This window comes from Ascaphus truei, chromosome 4, assembly GCF_040206685.1.
Source record: "Ascaphus truei isolate aAscTru1 chromosome 4, aAscTru1.hap1, whole genome shotgun sequence".
NCBI lineage: Eukaryota > Metazoa > Chordata > Amphibia > Anura > Ascaphidae > Ascaphus > Ascaphus truei.
This window is the reverse complement of record NC_134486.1, coordinates 402,929,757-402,942,237: the sequence shown is the minus strand read 5'-3', so window position 1 is coordinate 402,942,237 and position 12,481 is coordinate 402,929,757. Positions and strand designations below refer to the sequence as shown.

The 12,481-nt window shown below is 43.4% G+C and overlaps 1 protein-coding gene across 2 annotated transcripts in view; it reads left to right on the top strand.

Annotated features, from left to right (window-relative positions):
- The window catches only part of INTS9 (integrator complex subunit 9), an 83,556-nt gene that overhangs the window by 42,992 nt on the left and 28,083 nt on the right, over positions 1-12,481 (top strand). The gene's annotated exons all lie outside the window — the stretch shown is intronic.

Sequence of the window (12,481 nt, the reverse complement as noted above, 5' to 3'; positions counted from 1 at the left end):
CGGGCACTGTTTGTATGCGAGCGGGTGTAGGAAGTCTTTTGGGAGCGGGTGTACTTGAGGCGATGGGCAATGGTAGGGTGTCTGGGAGGAAGCTTTCCTCCGGTAGTGGTCGCCGGGTTGTCTCCTGGCGTGGTCTAGATGGGGTTGTCATGTCCTCCTCAATAGCATAGTACACTGTATCTTCTGGTGGAGGGTGTGTGCTTGGTGATGGAAGGGGGTCGAAGGTACCATGCATCACATCCATGTCACCCCCCTGCTCCAGCGTCGGGGAAACAGGGGCATTAACACCGAGCAAATAATGTATGCCCGCTATGTCTGCCTCTATCTTGTCCATCCGTTGATCCATCCGTTGCTCCATATGTAGCATCCGTTGATCCAGCCGTTGCTCCATATGTAGCACCGACTCCAGAAGCAGATCTAGCTTTGCCAGCACACTAGAATTCCCGGGGAGATCCACACTTAGCCCATTCAGGATCCGGTCCAACGAGCTGCTTGTGCATGGCATCTGGAGATCTGGGGGGATGGGTGCAACGGAGGATGAGATGGGGGTTCCCTGGAGAGAAGCGGCATCGATGGAGAGTGGAAGAGGTGACCTGGGGATGCCCGGTACAGGAGAAGCTGCAGCGTGGTGGAAGAGGGATGGAGAAGGTGACCGCTGGATTTCCGGGAGAGAAGCAGAGTCGTCCAAGAGCAAAGGAGACAGTGACCCGTTGATTTCAGAGGCAGCAGCATCTTCAGATGGAACCGGAGAAGATGGGGGTGGAGAAGCCGGGCTGAAGATTTCCGGGACAGCTACAGCAGAGTCGTCGAAGTTTATGGGAGCAAGTGGTCTGCGGATTCGGTGAGTTGGCTGCCATGCGTCTTGCGAACCGAGCACAGTACCGTATTTCTTCTTCACATAATAAGGCTGACGTGTTTTAAAAGCCTTAGCCTTTGGGGTCAGCAGAAGGTTTTCTTTGTTGGCCTTAGCCTGTCGCTTTGCCTTTGGCTTGGGAACGGTAACTGCCTTTCTTTTTTTCAGTGTGGCAGGCACAGCAGAGGTGAGATGATTCTTTCGTCCATAGAACCGGGGATGCTCCATGTAAGCGGGAGACACAATGCAGTATCTGGACAATGCCTCAGATAAAGATCAGCAAGTGGTGGGCTATGCAACGTGTACAACCTTTTATGCATGGTGGCCAGGTACAGGTGTTGAAAGTGGGTGGTCTGTTATGTGAGTCATTAACATATAAATACACCATCCATTTTGTGGATTCACTGCACATTGAATACACATCGACTAAACATCGAATACACATTCTTGTGTTTGTATTTCTTTCTACAGTACTCGCAGCAATGCCTGTTAAGAAGATTTCAAAGGATCTCAGCATGAGAATGAAGGAGATGTACACGAGCGGACAACGAATTGCAGATATCCAGCGCTGGTTAACTGCTTCTGGCCTCGTTGTGCCATCAAGCACTGTGTGCTATCATGCACAAGGAAAAAACAGAGACCGCAAAAAGGCACCAAGGGTAACAAATGCGTAAGTACTGTATACTGTATTTATAAAACTTAACCAAAAAAAATATAGAAAACTGTAGTGTACATCTACAGTATACCGTATTTATATAGTATATTTATTATATTACAACAGTATATACTGTAGTGTACTGTATGTGTGGTCAATTTATATTTTTTGTGCAGCAGTATACACTTTTGGTATATTGCAATTCATCTGACAACGGAATATACAGTATATGATGTGTATTTATTATGATATAACAACAGTATACCGTATTTATATAGTATATTTATTATATTACAACAGTATATACTGTAGTGTACTGTATGTGTGGTCAATTTATATTTTTTGTGCAGCAGTATACACTTTTGGTATATTGCAATTCATCTGACAACGGAATATACAGTATATGATGTGTATTTATTATGATATAACAACAGTATACCGTATTTATATAGTATATTTATTATATTACAACAGTATATACTGTAGTGTACTGTATGTGTGGTCAATTTATATTTTTTGTGCAGCAGTATACACTTTTGGTATATTGCAATTCATCTGACAACGGAATATTTATATAGTATATTTATATTACAACAGTACTGTATACTGTATATTTTGTCTATTTATATTTATAGTACAGCAGTATACATTTTTTGTATATTTATATTTACTGTATATTACAACATTACATGTACAGTATACAGTATACATTTTATATTGCTGCATATTAATAACACAATATAATTTCTTTGCATTGTAGGGAGACTACTCTTCTGGTGGACAGAATAAGTGAGGAGAATGATGAGAGGAGCGCATTAAGGGTTAAAAACACTCTTCAGGAAAACCACAATCTGACTGTATCCGAGAGCAGCATAAAGAAGATGAGACGCAGAATTGGATGGAAATATGGACGTGTGAGGTTAGTAGTGGACAGTACAGGAGGTACTGTACTGTAAAGTAAAAATGTTGTTTTGCAAACTGTACTGCGCTGTGACGCTAACATTTTTTATTCATTGTCATTACAGAGCGTACCCCATGATACGGGACGCAAACAAAATCAAAAGAGTGCTCCAGGCCCAGGCATGGATCGACAGCGGTGAGACTTTCCAGGATTGCATCTTCACTGATGAGTCTACTGTGTCGCTGGAGAGATTTGCAAGATTTGCGTTCCACAAAAAAGGCCGCATAACTTTGAAGCCACGGCCAAAACACCCTGTGAAGCTGCATGTGTGGGGTGCCATCTCTAGGCGTGGACCGGGATGCATTGTCGTCTTTGAAGGTACAATTTCTCAAATATAATGCCGCCTAATGCACTGTACTTGACTAGTGTTGCCTTACCGTATGCACTGTACTGTACTATTGAGCACTTTTCTTTTCTTGCTATAGGAATCATGAATAAAGATTTCTTCCAAGACAACATTGTGCCCGTGATAGTGCGATACATCACACAAGACTTTCCCAATGGTCATCGCTTTTACCAGGACAATGATCCCAAGCACACCGCGTCGACGGCGCATATCCTTGAGCGCGGCATCAACTGGGTGAAGACGCCAGCGGAGTAAGTGTAGTAGACCGTGTCCCATTTATATGTTCCCCACTGTTTTTACTGTGTACTGTATCTCTTAAACTAATTGTCCTTTCTTTCCAATCACAGATCACCAGACTTCAATCCGATCGAAATGGTCTGGCATCATCTGAAGGACCACATCCGTAAAGTGGCGAAACCCTCCAAGAAGGACGAGTTGTATACAGCCATAATGAGTTTTTGGAACGATGTACTCACCGAGGAACGATGCAATAAATATATAGACCATATTGCCACTGTGTTGCCCATTGTCATCGCGCGCAATGGACAAGCATCAGGAAAGTAGTACAGTGCTGTAGTATTGTACAGTAGGTACACTATGATACAGGTAAGTATGGCACAGATTTTAGCTTTCCCAATAGTCAGAGTTTACAGTAGTTCCAGTATACAGTACAGTAGACTAGTTTGACATACTACAGTAACTGCCTACTAACTGCTCCATTTTTTCTTTCCAGAGAAAGCTGCACCAGCCACCTACTGTACAGTAGGTCTACCATAATACAGTACGCACATACAGTACAGTACAGTAACTGAACAAAGTTTTTGTTTTCTTGTCGTTCCAGGAAAAAGGGTGCACCAGAGGGGAGGGGGGGCCTTGTGTTCGTCAAATCTGCTTGTGCAGTCAAATGTACAGTATATAAACAGCAGTAATGATGTACACAAAACCTCTCCTCTCTCAATGAACTACTGTACCGCAGACACAATGAGGATACTGTTACAGTATGAAGGGAAAAAGAACAGGATGGGTTATTTAACATTACAGTATACTGTGCAATATTTATACTGTATATTTATATATACTGTATTTTTATTCTAAAGGTATTCGAGAATGTACTCTACTAGATGAGGACCTGGTGACTTTCAACACTCTCAGACACACAGAAAGGATTATTTCACATCACTGTATATTTATCCTGTATATTTTCAGTAATTTAGAAGCAGTGGCTGTTCTGAACAGCCCAGGGCCAGTTTAACAAAACAATGGCTTGGATTGGATTAGCCAGACGATTGATGCTTGGCCAGGGAGGGATTAAAAACTCTAAGGGAGGGGGTGGGTGGTGTAGCTGTACTGTAGGATTGTACTGTGTCAGTATTTCCAACGCCAGGTCACCCTAATAATTGCATTAATAAACCCCCAAAGACAAGGCCCAAATATACTAGTACAGTATACAGTACTGTAAAGTATGTATTATTGTGTGTTGATGTTTTGAATTGCTGTTAACTTGAAATGTTTCACCATTGTATTGTACTGTATTTGTAAATAAAAGTATTTTGTGGCGACTTCAGCAATAAAAGAACTGGTTAATTTATCTCACATAAAGTACGTGAATACGACCGCAATCACCATTGTACAGTAAATGGGTGCATAGGATGGAACGACAGGTGCTAAAGGGGTATAAATATGATACTGTATTTATCAGTATTGATCAAAGAGAATTGATCAGAAGGATTCCCCTTATAAAGTATACAGCACTCTATTGTCATTCATACAGTACAGTATACTGTAGTAAAAGGTAGACAACACATGGTCTTGCAGTACAGTATACTGTATTACTAAAAATCTGTCAGGTTGACCAGAATCACTGCGGATATCGGAAAATAATACAATTTTATTAATTCTACGTACTGTATATAAGGGGAATCCTTCTGATCAACTCTCTTTGAACAACACTGATAAATACAGTAATTTATCTCACACTCAGTACTACAAACTGCTTTTTGCTTGCAATAAACTAACAAACAGGGAAGCGCTACTGTATACTGTATGAGTTAGGATCAGGCCCAGCAGCCACTTTATGTTGAAAACCACATATGAAATGAGCATAAATTTGCATGAATAATTACACAAAAATATATAAAATAAATAGCACAAGTCTCTGACAGAGAGAAATTGTCCAGGTGGTGTGGATACAGGTTAATGCCCCTGTCTGATAGGACAGACTCGGGCAAGAATGGCCTGTGAGAGGTGAAAATCCAGAATGGTAGCTGGGATGGAAAGCGCTACCAACTGTGCAGGTATTGAAGTGTGTAGAAATGGGAAGGTGCCGTAGGCATCAAATGTGGAAAGCGCTCACCCAGACTTCATACACTGCGCTTTTTGCTTGCATACTGCAAAGCCGCAAGACCAGCAACATTGTAAAAAAAGAGCAAAAAAAAGAGCAATGAGCGCGAAATTGGCGTGGGAACTTCTGTTCTAGGGCCCCTAGAAATAATATTCTTTATTTTAGTTATAAACTCACATTTATATATAAAGTATATATTTATTTCTCTTCATGTACTGTATTTATTTAGATTTATTTATTAATTGTGGAGCTGCTGTGCGTGAGGGGCCATGGCCAGGATGGGGGGGGGGGGGGGGGGTAACGGTACAGTATGTGGGTAGGGGGTGAGGGTGGTTAGACCTCACAGTACATTATGCACATTGGGCCCCCCTCCTCCCCACATTTACATACTGTACTGTACACTACACGACATCAATGCAGGGAGGGTTTACCAATGCAGGGAGGGTTTACCAATGCAGGTAAGGCTTTAGGCCTTTATATCTCTCTCCCTTCAGTGTAATCTACTTAACAGAAACATTAGGGGGGGAAGGGGCTTTAGGCCTTTATATCTCTCTCCCTTCAGTGTAATCTGCTTAACACAAACATTAGGGGGGAAGGGGCTTTAGGCCTTTATATCTCTCTCCCTTCAGTGTAATCTACTTAACAGAAACATTAGGGGGGGAAGGGGCTTTAGGCCTTTATATCTCTCTCCCTTCAGTGTAATCTGCTTAACACAAACATTAGGGGGGAAGGGGTTTTTAAACAATGCTGTGTATAATGTACTGTATAAGGTTTTTTACAATTAGATAGATGTAATCCTTGGTATTGTAAGGGTTAGTTTGGTTTTAAATTGTCTTTTCTGGTTGTTACTTACAGTATATATTGATTTTGGTTTACTTGCTTGGTTAAAATACTTTTTGGTATTGTAGTGTGCATTATCCTTAGCGTTGTATACTGTAGGTGCCTTTAAACCCAGTAACCTACTGTATTGTGATTCACTTTGATTCTCCCTAGTGTTTTTTGAGTCACTATCCTTTTCATGTTTAGGGTTGACAGTGTGTGTCGTTCCCTAGTGCTGTTCATTAGTGTTTAAGGGTCCATGCCTCTTTTTTAAGTGTTTTTAAATCATGTACTGTTTATTCATCCCTTTTTGCACTGTGTCAAATAAATAAACAAATATATCAATTGCATACCTGAGTGCTCCCATACGGGTTACTTTTTTCTCTTTTCACTCACATACAGTATGTATATATATATATATATATATATATATATATATATATATATATATATATACAGTATATATACACAGTGTATATATGTATACTGTATATATATATATATATATATATATATATATATATATATATATATATATATATACAGTGTATATACTGTACAGTATATATTTATTTCTCTTCATGTCTTTATTTATTTATTTATTTAGATTTATTTATTAATTGTGGGGCTGCTGTGCGTGAATTTTTTTTATTGGGGGTGAGGGGGGTGTTTGGCCCTTGGTGTGAGTTTACGACTTGCAGCAGCAGCAGCACAATTAATAAATAAATATAAATAAATAAATAAATAAATGACAATAAATACATTTGAAATACATTTTTATTGATAGTGTACATGTGCAGGGGGTCTCCGGAGCTGAACCGCGGTGGTTTTAGGTCTGGGGACCCCGTGCCCCCCGAGATACAGGCCCCTTTAGGGGGTGCCGGTATCCCTCTGCTCTGCTTGGTTAAACGCAGAGCACTCAGCACTCAGAAACACAGGCCAGACAGATTTAAACACACACACAATAGGGGGAGGTTTTTTTTACATAGCTTGCAGGGAAGCTTAACGCACACACACAATAGGGGGATAGGGGGATAGGGGGAGGTTTTTTTTACATAGATTAGAGAGAAGGCAGGGCGTTTTAAAAGCGAGAATAGGGGGAGGGGGTTTTACATAGATTTTATTTATTTATTTATTTAGATTTATTTATTAATTGTGGGGCTGCTGTGCGTGAATTTTTTTTATTGGGGGTGAGGGGGGTGTTTGGCCCTTGGTGTGAGTTTACGACTTGCAGCAGCAGCAGCACAATTAATAAATAAATATAAATAAATAAATAAATAAATGACAATAAATACATTTGAAATACATTTTTATTGATAGTGTACATGTGCAGGGGGTCTCCGGAGCTGAAGCGCACAGGTTTCAGGTCTGGGGACCCCGTGCCCCCCGAGATACAGGCCCCTTTAGGGGGTGCCGGTATCCCTCTGCTCTGCTTGGTTTACAGGCCGCGATCACGTGATCGGGACCTTTAAACGCAGAGCACTCAGCACTCAGAAACACAGGCCAGACAGATTTAAACACACACACAATAGGGGGAGGTTTTTTTTACATAGCTTGCAGGGAAGCTTAACGCACACACACAATAGGGGGATAGGGGGATAGGGGGAGGTTTTTTTTACATAGATTAGAGAGAAGGCAGGGCGTTTTAAAAGCGAGAATAGGGGGAGGGGGTTTTACATAGATTTTATTTATTTATTTATTTAGATTTATTTATTAATTGTGGGGCTGCTGTGCGTGAATTTTTTTTATTGGGGTTGAGGGGGGTGTTTGGCCCTTGGTGTGAGTTTACGACTTGCAGCAGCAGCAGCACAATTAATAAATAAATATAAATAAATAAATAAATAAATGACAATAAATACATTTGAAATACATTTTTATTGATAGTGTACATGTGCAGGGGGTCTCCGGAGCTGAACCGCGGTGGTTTTAGGTCTGGGGACCCCGTGCCCCCCGAGATACAGGCCCCTTTAGGGGGTGCCGGTATCCCTCTGCTCTGCTTGGTTTACAGGCCGCGATCACGTGATCGGGACCTTTAAACCAAGCAGAGGGCTACCGGCACCCCCTAAAGGGGCCTGTATCTCGGGGGGCACGGGGTCCCCAGACCTAAAACCACCGCGGTTCAGCTCCGGAGACCCCCTGCACATCTACACTATCAATAAAAATGTATTTCCAATGTATTTATTGTCATTTATTTATTTATTTTTTGGCGGCTGCTGTGTGTGTGTATTTTTTTATTGTGGGTAGCGGGAGGGTGGGTGAATGGGGTATTCGCCCCAACGATGGTTGGGGAGGGCTTGCGGGGGGGGGGGGGGTGGGGTAGCGGGAGGGCTTAACCCCTTCATGACCGTAGCGGTATTAACTGCTACGATCGTGAAGGGGTTAAGTGCACCCGCAACCCCCCCCCCCTCCCGCAAGTCCTAAACTCACACCAAGGGCCAAATACCCCCCTCACCCATCCCCACTACACACAATAAAGCGGGCACGGTGGGTTAACCCCTTCATTGCCTTAGCGGCTATCCGCTATGGTAATGACGCAGCATTTTCCGTATTTTTAATAATATTGATCAGGAGCAGGGGGGTTCCCTGAGCATTAATTTCTGGCTCAGGGAACCCCCTGCTCACTGTACAATATTATTAAAATACAGAAATGATGCTTCTTTACCATAGCGCATAGACGCTAAGGTAAAGAACGAGTGTTTATTTATACTGTATATTGTATGTGTTTTATTGATAGTGTACATGTGCAGGGGGTCTCCAGAGCAGAAGCGCACAGGTTTCAGGTCTGGGGACCCCGTGCCCCCCGAGATACAGGCCCCTTTAGGGGGTGCCGGTATCCCTCTGCTCTGCTTGGTTTACAGGCCGCGGTCACGTGATCGGGGCTTTTAACGCAGAGCTGGATACCGGCACCCCATAAAGGGGCCTGTATCTCGGGGGGCACGGGGTCCCCAGACCTAAAACCACCGCGGTTCAGCTCCGGAGACCCCCTGCACATCTACACTATCAATAAAAATGTATTTCAAATAATTTTTAATGTGTGGATGTTTGCGCAGAGAGAGAGCAGCGGATCTCTCTCTGCTGCAAACACATCTCGCCCCCGCCGCCCATACAGTACTGTAGTATCATTTATGTATGTGCATATACAGTACAGTACAGTACTGTATGTTAGGGCTTACAGGGGTTGTTGTTATACAGTATATATATATATATATATATATATATATATATATACTGCATTACAATTCATTATAGGGGACGGCTTCACAGAGAATAGCTCGCAAGCGCCACCATGTGTATTTTGACGGCATTGCAGTATTGTAACCAGCCGGAATAAAAAGCTTAAATTCCTGCCGGAAAATAACGCAATGCACTCTGGCTGAAAAATATCAGAAACCTGAATACACCCGAGTATACCCGAATTCGCGGGACTAGCCGTGCTCGAATAAAGTGTGTCGCCAGTGTACCTGCACTCTGCTCCTGTCCTTCTCCGGGTGTGAGCTTGTGCCAGCGACAGTACCTGCACTCTGCTTCTGTCCTTCTCAGGTTGTGAGCTTGTGCCAGCGACAGTACCTGCACTCTGCTTCTGTCCTTCTCAGGGTGTGAGCTTGTGCTAGGGACAGTACCTGCACTCTGCTTCTGTCCTTCTCAGGGTGTGTGAGCTTGTACTAGGGACAGTACCTGCATTGTCCTCAGGGTGTGTGAGCTTGTGCCAGCGACAGTACCTGCACTCTGCTTCTGTCCTTCTCAGGGTGTGTGAGCTTGTGCTAGGGACAGTACCTGCATTGTCCTCAGGGTGTGTGAGCTTGTGCCAGCGACAGTACCTGCACTCTGCTTCTGTCCTTCTCAGGGTGTGTGAGCTTGTGCTAGGGACAGTACCTGCACTCTGCTCCTGCCCTTCTCAGGGTGTGTGAGCTTGTGCTATCGACAGTACCTGCACTCTGCTTCTGTCCTTCTCAGGGGGTGTGAGCTTGTGCCAGTGACAGTACCTGCACTCTGCTTCTGTCCTTCTCGGGGTGCGAGCTCAGTCCAAAAACTAGCAGCCTCTAGGGATCTGCTTGCGCTACCTTTTTAAGGCAGCAGCCCATTCCTTTGCACCCATGACCCTACGTGCCTTACTAACTACCGCCCAGTATCCTTCTTGTCTTTTGCCTCCAAACTGTTAGAACGTCTCCTGTTCTCCCATATGATCTACTTTCTTATTTCCCATGCCCTCCCGGACTCTTTACAATCCGGCTTTCATGCAGCTCACTCTTCAGAGACTGTGCTCACAAAAGTAGCCAATGATCTACATGAAGCCAAATCCCATGGTAATTTTCCCCTACTAATCCTGCTCGATCCCTCTGCTGCCTTCTATACTGTCAGATCACTCTCTTCTCCTTCATATTCTATACTCTTGGCATCCGCAACAAAGATCTATCCTGTATCTCATCTCACCTCGCCCATCGCACATGTTCTGTCTGTTGCTAACGTGTCTTACTCTTCTGTTGGTCTTCCTGTTGGTCTACCTCGGCGCTCTGTTCTGGGACCTCTCCTTTTCTCTCTCTCTCTACACACTATCATTTGATGACCTCATCAACTCTTTTTTGGCCTCAGGCATCATCTCTATGCAGATAAGCAGATACAGGCATACCCCACATTAACGTACGCAATGGGACCGGAGCATGTATGTAAAGCGAAAATGTACTTAAAGTGAAGCACTACATTTTCCCCACTTATCGATGCATGTACTGTACTGCAATCGTCCTATACGTGCATAACTGATGTAAATAAGACATGTGTAACAGGCTCTATAGTCTCCCCGCTTGCGCACAGCTTCGGTACAGGTAGGGAGCTGGTATTGCTGTTCAGGACGTGCTGACAGGCGCATGCGTGAGCTGCCGTTTGCCTATTGAGCGATATGTACTTACTCGCGAGTGTACTTAAAGTGAGTGTCCTTAGAGCAGGGTATGCCTGTATATCTTTCTACCCTCTCCCCCACACCTGCAATCCACTCCCAAGTCTCTGATGGCCTCCTGGCTTAATATGGCTAAAACTGAGCTCGTTCATGTTTCCCCCTAAACCTGGCCCAATATCACCTTTTTCCATCACTATAAACGGTTCTATCAGCTATCCTGTCGCCAAAGCATAATGCGTAGGCTTGACATCGACTCTCCCCTTTTCTTCTCCATTCACATTCACGGCATGGCTAAAATGTGTTGCTTCTTCCTCCGTAATATTGCTAAGATCCGCTCTTGCCTCAGTCCCGCTCCTGCTAAAACTCTAACGCATGCCCTAATCCTCTCCCGCCTGCATTATTGTAACGTGCTGCTAACAGGCCTCCCTGCCACAGAGCTTTCTTCCCGGCAATCAATCCAAAATTCTGCTGCTAGAATAATTTCACATTCTCCTAGAACAGTCTCTGCTTATCTCCTTAAATCCCTCTCATGGCTTCCCATCAAGTTTCACCCACTAAGTTCTCCTCTTTACCTTTTAAGGCCACTCCACTCATCTGCTCCTTCCTACATATCAACTTTGATCTCTCGTTATGCCCCTGTTCGGCTTCTGCGTTCTACCCACAACTGTCTTCTTTCCACCCCTTTTGCCTCGACTGCTCTCTCGCGCCTTAAACCTTTTTCCCCCCAGTACCCTTTTCCTGTGCAACTCCCTCACACTCGGCATATGCCAAGCACCTTTAAGTCGAACCTTAAAAGGCACCTCTTACATGAAGCTCTCCAATAGCCTGGACTCATGGCTACTGTTCCACACCCACAGTTCCACCTACCAACAACTGCACTTATTCCCTCACCTGCTGTCTCTGTAACTTTCCCATCAAACCACTTAGATTGTAAGCTTTTCGGGGCTGGAATTTCCTTTCCTATTGTCTGATCTGATGTGTTATATTATAATTCCCTGTAATGTATTGTCTTTTGTAAAGTGCTAAGTAAGCTGTACGTACGTACGTACGTACGTACGTACGTACGAGGACAAAGGGTACGGCCGTAGGAAGGTGCTGGGTCTAAATGCCTTCCTTCCAGTGCTTTGCCTATGGCTACACGTGTGTGTGTGTGTGTGTGTACATACACACACTAATTAGTATGTGTGTACATACACACGTGTGTGTGTGTGTGTGTACATGTACATACAGGTGAAAGAAGATATATCTCTGGCGCCTATAATGTACCATGCATGGGTACAATGAACAGATCATAAAAATGTATATATAACCAAATATACATATTTGGTTATATATACATTTTTATGATCTGTTCAATATACATATTTGGTTATATATACATTTTTATGATCTGTTCATTGTACCCATGCATGGTACAATATAGGCGCCAGAGATATATCTTCTTTCACCTCTAGCACTTTCTCTGACCGGGTGGTCAGAGCCATATTTCAGGCTGCCCCTCATATTCTATTCACTTGTTAGAATATTAGGTATCTTTGTGGCAGATACATAGTACACGTATACACCTTTTTAAACTAGCGTGTGTGTGTGTGTGTGTTAGCAGCCCAGACATAAC